Genomic DNA, 7,208 nt, shown 5'->3' with positions numbered 1-7,208 from the left:
CAGCTCACCTCTCGACCCCTGCCTGTGACCTACGTGACGTCATTTCAACATTTTCGTAGAAATTAAAGTCGTACTCACAAGACTTTTGAGGTATCTGGACTGCAACACATTCGGGGCCTTCAATTCAACTCAGTTTAAATTTAACCTGTTCCTCCTTGTGTGAGTTAGGGAATGTAGACAAAATGGGGCTCACTGCTCCAACGGACCTTAGAGTCAGCAATCAGCTGTGTGTGGGTCAAAGGTTAGCAGGAGACAAGGCCATTGTAGGGACTAAAACGGAGCCTGACTCCTATGTCAGATGGAGGAAGATATCTAACCGTACACATCTCCAGAAAAGGATAGAGGGATCATTTAGGTAAGCAGACCCAAGAAGTAAAAGTAACAGATGTAACAGTCATTTATGGGAGATGAGCAGAGAGATAGCCCAACTCCTTTTCTAGTTGATTGGACAGATGGACCCTCAACCCACCACACTGACCAATTAGAAATAGGCAGGTACAGCCTAAGGGACTTTAAGAGGGATCCCATGAGTAGAGAATCGGGGGGTGGTATTTTGGTAGATCTCCTAAGATCAAGGGTTCGATAGGCCTTCTGATAGAGCAGAGGGCGAATCCGTTTGGCATTACCTTCGCCATAGATTTGGGAACTCCAGAGGGCGGCCGCACTCTGAATTCGGACGCTGGCTAGAAGAACTGTTTCAATAAAGATTGCTCTATCATTCCACCCAGCCTTGCCTCCGCAGAATTCTTTTAACATCAAACTACACGCCGACACCTTTGAAGAAGAGAGCCCAGAAACTACACTTTGCACTCACAGCTTTTAGTTTCATACTCACATAAAAACAACCCACAGACTCATTTCAGCCACTCAACATCAGAGTTGCACTCAGATAATTCCAGGAAGACCTGATGTGGATTTTCAAAATTAAAGCCCTCTAAAATGTGAAATGTTTGCTAATATTTACCTATGATTTGAGATTTACTTTAAAAGAAAACTGCCTGTTTCCACAAACTAATTTCACTTCACACTGATGGTACTCCATCTAAGAGTTGAACTCAGATAATTCCAGGAAGATCTGATGTGGATTGATATATCAAGGAACTTACCAGTTTCCACAGACAATTTTAAGTTCAGATTGATACTACTCTACCTCAGAGACTCACTCAGATGATATCAGGAAGTTATAATATGGAATTCCAAAATGAAAGCCCACTTAAAAAAAAAAAAAAAAAAATCAATATTTTTCACAGGCTGATTTCTCTTCAGATTGATAGGATTCCCCTTTAGAGAGTCACTCATGTAATAACAGGGAGTTCTGATGTGGAATTTCAAAATTAAAGCCCTCGAAAGTGTCAAATTTTTTCAATATTTCCCTTTAAATTCACATTGATATTAAAAGGAAACTACATGTTTCCACAGAGTTATTTCAGTTCAGATTGATAGAACTCCACCTTAGAGACTCACTCAGATAATACCAGCAAGCTCTGATGTAGAATTCCAAAATAAATGCCCTCTAAAAATAAGGGTTAATAGGGGGCTTTAATATTGGAAGTCCACATCAGGACTTCCTGTTATCATATGAGTGACCCTCTGAGATGGACTACTATCATTCTGAAGTAAAATTAGTCTGTGGAAACGGGTAGTTTCTTTTTAATGTAAATCAGACTTTGAGGGAAATGTTGAAATTGTTTAACATTTCAAAGAGCTTTAATTTTGAAATTCCACATCAGAACCTCCTGTTAATACATGAGTGACTCTCTGAGGTGGAGTACTATCAATTCGAATTGAAATCAGTTTGTGGAAACAGGTAGTTTCCTACTAATATCGATCTGAATTCAGATGGAAATATTGACTTTTTTTTTTTTACTTTCAAGGGCGCTTTTATTTTGGAACACCACATCAGAACGTCCTGGTATTACATGAGTCACTCTCTGAGGAAAAACTGAAAATATTTCGAATTTCAGAGGGCTTTAATTTTGAAATTCCACATCAGAACTTCCTGGTATTATCTGAGTGACTCGCTGAGGTGGGGTGCTATCATTCTGAACCGAAATTACTCCTTGGGAACAGGTAGTTTCCATTTAGTATCAATCGAAATTTACACAGAAATATTAAAAATATTTGATACTTTAGAGGGTTTTAATTTTGAAAATCCATATCAGATCTTCCTGGAATTACATGAGTGACTCTCTGAGGTTTAGTACTATCAGACTTAAGTGAAATTAGTCTGTGGAAACAGGCAGTTTCCCGCCAATATGAATCTGAATTTGGGGGAAATTTTGAAAATAGTTTACATTTCAGAGGGCTTTAATTTTGAAAATCCACATCAGATCTGCATGGAATTATCTGAGTGCCACTCTGACATTGAGTGCTAGTCTGTGGAAACAGGTATTTTCATTCTCATTTCAATCGGAATTAGGAGAGAAATATCAGAAATATTTGACAATTTTTAAAAAAAAATTCACATCAAAACTTGCAGGAATTACTCAAGTGAGTCTCTGAGGTTGGGTACCATCAGTCTGAAGTGAAATAAGTCTGTGGAAACAGGTAGTTTTCTTTCAAAGTAAATCTAAAATCATAGGGAAACATTAGGAAAAATGTCACATTTCAGAAGGCTTCAATTTCGAAATTCCACATATGAACTTCCTGGAATTACACGAGTGACTCTCTGAGGTTAAGTACTATCAGTCAGAAGTGAAATTAGTTTGTGGAAACAGGTAGTTTTTTTTTATTTTAAGTAAATCTCAAGTCATAGGGAAATATTTGCAAAAATGTCACATTTCAGAAGGCTTTAATTTTGAAAATTCACATCAAAACTTGCTGGAACTCCACGAGTGAGTCTCTGAGGTTGGGTACCATCAGTCTGAAGTGAAATAAGTCTGTGGAAACAGGTAGTTTTCTTTTAAAGTAAATCTAAAATCAAAGGGAAATATTAGCAAAAATGTCACATTTTAGAGGGCTTTAATTTTTAAAATCCACATCAGATCCGTCTGGAATTATCTGAGTGCAACTCTGACGTTGAGTACTATCATTCTGAAGTCAAATTAGTCTGTGGAAGCAGGTAGTTTTCTTTCAAATTAAATCTGAAATGAAAGGGAAATATTAGCAAAAATGTCACATTTTAGAGGGCTTTAATTTTGAAAATCCATATCAGATCCGCCTGGAATTATCTGAGTGCCACTCTGACATTGAGTATTATCAGTCCGAAGTGAAATTAGTCTGTGGAAGGAGGTAGTTTCCTTCTGATTTCAATCAGAATTAGAAGAGAAATATCAGAAATATTTGACATTTTAGAAGGCTTTAATTTTAAAATTCCACACCAGAACTTCCTTGAATTATCTATGTGACTCGCTGGGGTGGAGTACTATCAGTCTGAAGTGAAATGAGTCTGTGGAAACAGGGAGTTTCCTCTTCACGTGAATCCGAACTTGAGGGAAATATTTAAAATATTTGACTATTAGGTGGGCTTTTATTTTGAAATTCCTCATCAGAAACTACAGCTTTATTTTTATGTTGGACTAATTATACACACAGATGAAATGTCCTGGCCTCCATCTTCTAAGGCTTCAGTGTGATCAGAATTAGGATGGTAATATGAATTCAGTAAATAATCAATGAATTAATTCCTTAAATGTAATAAAATTAACTAATCGTTTAATTAATTCATCAATCAATTAACAGACTGGTTGATTGATTGAATTTGTGTGAAATTGCAGACTGCCTTCATAAATCTCTGCTTTTATTTTGAATTCTGTCCTAGCACTGCATTACCATAATATCGTCTATATACAGGTACTGCAAATTAACTGGTGGCTAGGTTGACCGGGTATTTCGGAGTGGAGGCTGGCTGCTATGGCGCCGTACTAGGTGGCAGCCTGTAACAGCAGCTCCCGTGGGTTTTTAAGTTTTTTTCGTAGTTTTTGTTGTATTTGTGTTGTGTTTGTGTTCTGGTTTTCGCTGAACTTTTGGCGGCTCTTCTCCGGAGACTGGGAGAGGACGAACACCTTTCTTTTTTTTTCTTTTTGAACTTTTACGGCACTTTTTGTTATGTTTTTGAGATGTTTTTGCTAGCCCTAGCAACGGAGGGTCAGGAGCGCATCACTGAGCGCATTGTTTACACACGCGACCAGCTGATTGCGCTGTGTAAACCTGCACTGCTACCCGGAGCCAGGCCTGAGGTCCTGAAGGAGCTGCGGAGGAGACGCCGTGGCTGCAGAGCCGGAGTGAAACGGAGGGTGAAGAGGAGGAGACACAGACCGGCTGTACCGGCGATCGTCATGGGAAACGTGAGGTCTCTGGGAAACAAGACGGACGAGCTTGCCGCGCTGATAAAGGCTCAGAGTGAATATCGTGAATGCAGTGTGTTGTGTTTCATGGAGACATGGCTTCACTCAAACATCCCGGACCACAGCATGGCGATTCCCGGCTTCAGCACTGTTCGGGCGGACAGGGACGTGACAAGCAGCGGAAAGAAAAAAGGAGGAGGGATTGCACTGTACGTGAGTGAGAGGTGGTGTAATCCCGGACATGTTCATGTGAAGAAACGTCTCTGTACCCCGGACATTGAACTGTTGACTGTGGGGATGAGGCCTTATTATTTGCCCCGGGAGTTCACATCCGCCATCATTATCGGTGTGTACGTTCCTCCTTCAGCTGATGCAGCGCTGGCCTGTGACGTCATCCACTCCGCTGTTGCCCAGATACAGACGCAGCATCCTAACGCATTTATTGTCATCACTGGGGATTTTAATCATGTCTCACTGGATAAAACCCTTCCAACATTTCACCAGTATGTTGACTGCCCCACCAGAGACTGTAACACACTGGATCTGTTGTATGCAAATGCTAAGGATGCATACAGTCCCACAGCCCTCCCCCCTCTTGGAAGATCTGACCACAACCTGGTTCTGCTGACCCCTAAGTATATGCCTCTTGTTCAGCGGCAGCCTGTCCACACTAGGAGCGTGAGGAGGTGGACTCAGGAGGCTGCTGACGCACTACAGGAATGCTTTGAGTCGACAGACTGGGATGCACTTGTTGAGCCACATGGAGAGGATCTCGACAGCATGACCGACTGCATCACTGAATACATCAGGTTCTGTGAACACACCACCATGCCAACCCGGACTGTACGCTGCTTCCCTAATAATAAGCCGTGGATCACCACTGACCTGAAAGCCCTTCTTAACAAGAAGAAGAGGGCGTTCAGGTCTGGAGACAGGGAAGAAGTGAGGAGAGTGCAGCATGAACTCAGGGATATGCTGAGGGCCTGTAAAGATGCCTACAGGAGGAAGCTGGAGGCCAAACTCCAGCAGAACAATGTGAGGGATGTGTGGACTGGTATGAAGCAGATCACTGGGTGTAAGGTGAGCGGCAGACAGTCATCGGGCAGCCTGGAGAGGGCAAACGAGCTGAACAGATTCTTCAATAGGTTCAGCTCACAGCATTCTGTCGTCTCCCTGACACCTCCAGACCCCCACACACCCTCACTGCCCCAAATGCTTCCTCCTCTCCCCCCTCACTCCCCTGCTGTGAGCTCTCCTGTGCAGCACCTCTCCTCCTCCTCCACCTCTTCCTCCTCCACCTCCTCCTCCTCTACCTCCTTCTCCTCCACCTCCTCCTCCACCTCCTCGTCCTCCACTGAAGACACCAGCAGCCTCCCCCGCATGACTGTGACTGCAGGCCAGGTTAGGAGACAGCTGGAGAGACTCCACCAGCAGAAGGCTGCAGGTCCTGACGGTATCAGCCCCAGGATCCTGAAGACATGTGCCAGCCAGCTGTCTCCTATCCTACAACACCTCTACAACCTGAGCCTGGGTCAGGAGAGAATACCGGTGCTTTGGAAGACTTCCTGCCTGGTTCCTGTTCCAAAGAAGTCGACACCATCAGACCTCAATGACTATCGACCAGTGGCCCTCACATCTTACGTCATGAAGGTGCTGGAGAGACTGGTTTTGGCCAACCTGAGGCCGCAGGTGAGAGCCCTGCTAGACCCTCTGCAATTTGCTTACCAGCCCCACTTGGGAGTTGATGACGCTGTCATCTTCCTGCTGCAACGAGCCCATTCGCACCTGGATGGTGGAGGAGGCACTGTGAGAATCACATTCTTTGATTTCTCTAGTGCTTTTAACACCATTCAGCCACTGCTACTGGGGGAGAAGCTGCGGGTGATGGGTGTAGACGACACAATGATCTCCTGGATTACTGACTACCTGACAGGCAGGCCACAGTTTGTCCGTATGGGCAGTGTTCTGTCTGATGCGGTGGTTAGTGATACAGGAGCTCCACAGGGGACTGTACTGTCTCCTTTCCTGTTCACCTTATACACCACTGACTTTCAGTACAACACCGGGTCGTGTCACCTGCAAAAGTATTCTGACGACTCGGCTGTTGTTGGGTGTATAAGTGAGGGACAGGAGGAGGAGTACAGAGCACTGGTAGACAACTTTGTGGAGTGGACTGGACAGAATCACCTGCGGCTGAACATCAGCAAGACCAGAGAGATGGTGATAGATTTCAGGAAGAAGAGGAAGACGGCTTTCCAACCTCTGTGCATTCTGGGAAAGGATGTGGAGGCGGTGGAGGATTACAAGTACCTGGGTGTTACCATCAACCACAGACTGGACTGGAGATCTAACACTGAAGCTGTTTACAAGAAGGGGATGAGCAGACTTTACTTCCTGAGGAAGCTGAGATCCTTCAACGTGTGCAGCAAGATGTTGGAGATCTTTTATCAGTCTGTGGTGGCCAGTGTACTTTTCTTTGCTGTGGTTTGTTGGGGAAGCAGCATTGGAGCCAGCGACACCAACAGACTCAACAAACTGATCAGGAAGGCTGGCTCTGTGATTGGCTGCAAACAGGACACTCTGGAGGCTGTGGTGGAGAGGAGGACACTGAAAAAACTGTTATCCATCATGGATAATCCTCTCCACCCTCTCCAACTCACACTGGTCAGACAGCGGAGCACCTTCTCCGGAAGACTGCTTCAGCTTCGCTGTCGAAGCAACAGATACAGGAAATCTTTCCTGCCACAATCCATCACTTTATATAATAACTCTCTCACCTCTGCCTGACAGAGAACTCTGGTCTCTCTACTGTTTTGTTGTATATATTATTATTGTTATAGTATATTTTGCATATTTTGTTTTGTTGTATATATTATTATTGTTTATAGCACACTGTGCACTGTATATATACACTATGTGGAT

Source organism: Sparus aurata, chromosome 4 (assembly GCF_900880675.1).
Source record: "Sparus aurata chromosome 4, fSpaAur1.1, whole genome shotgun sequence".
Classification (NCBI taxonomy): Eukaryota; Metazoa; Chordata; class Actinopteri; order Spariformes; family Sparidae; genus Sparus; species Sparus aurata.
Note: the sequence above shows the minus strand (reverse complement) of the source record.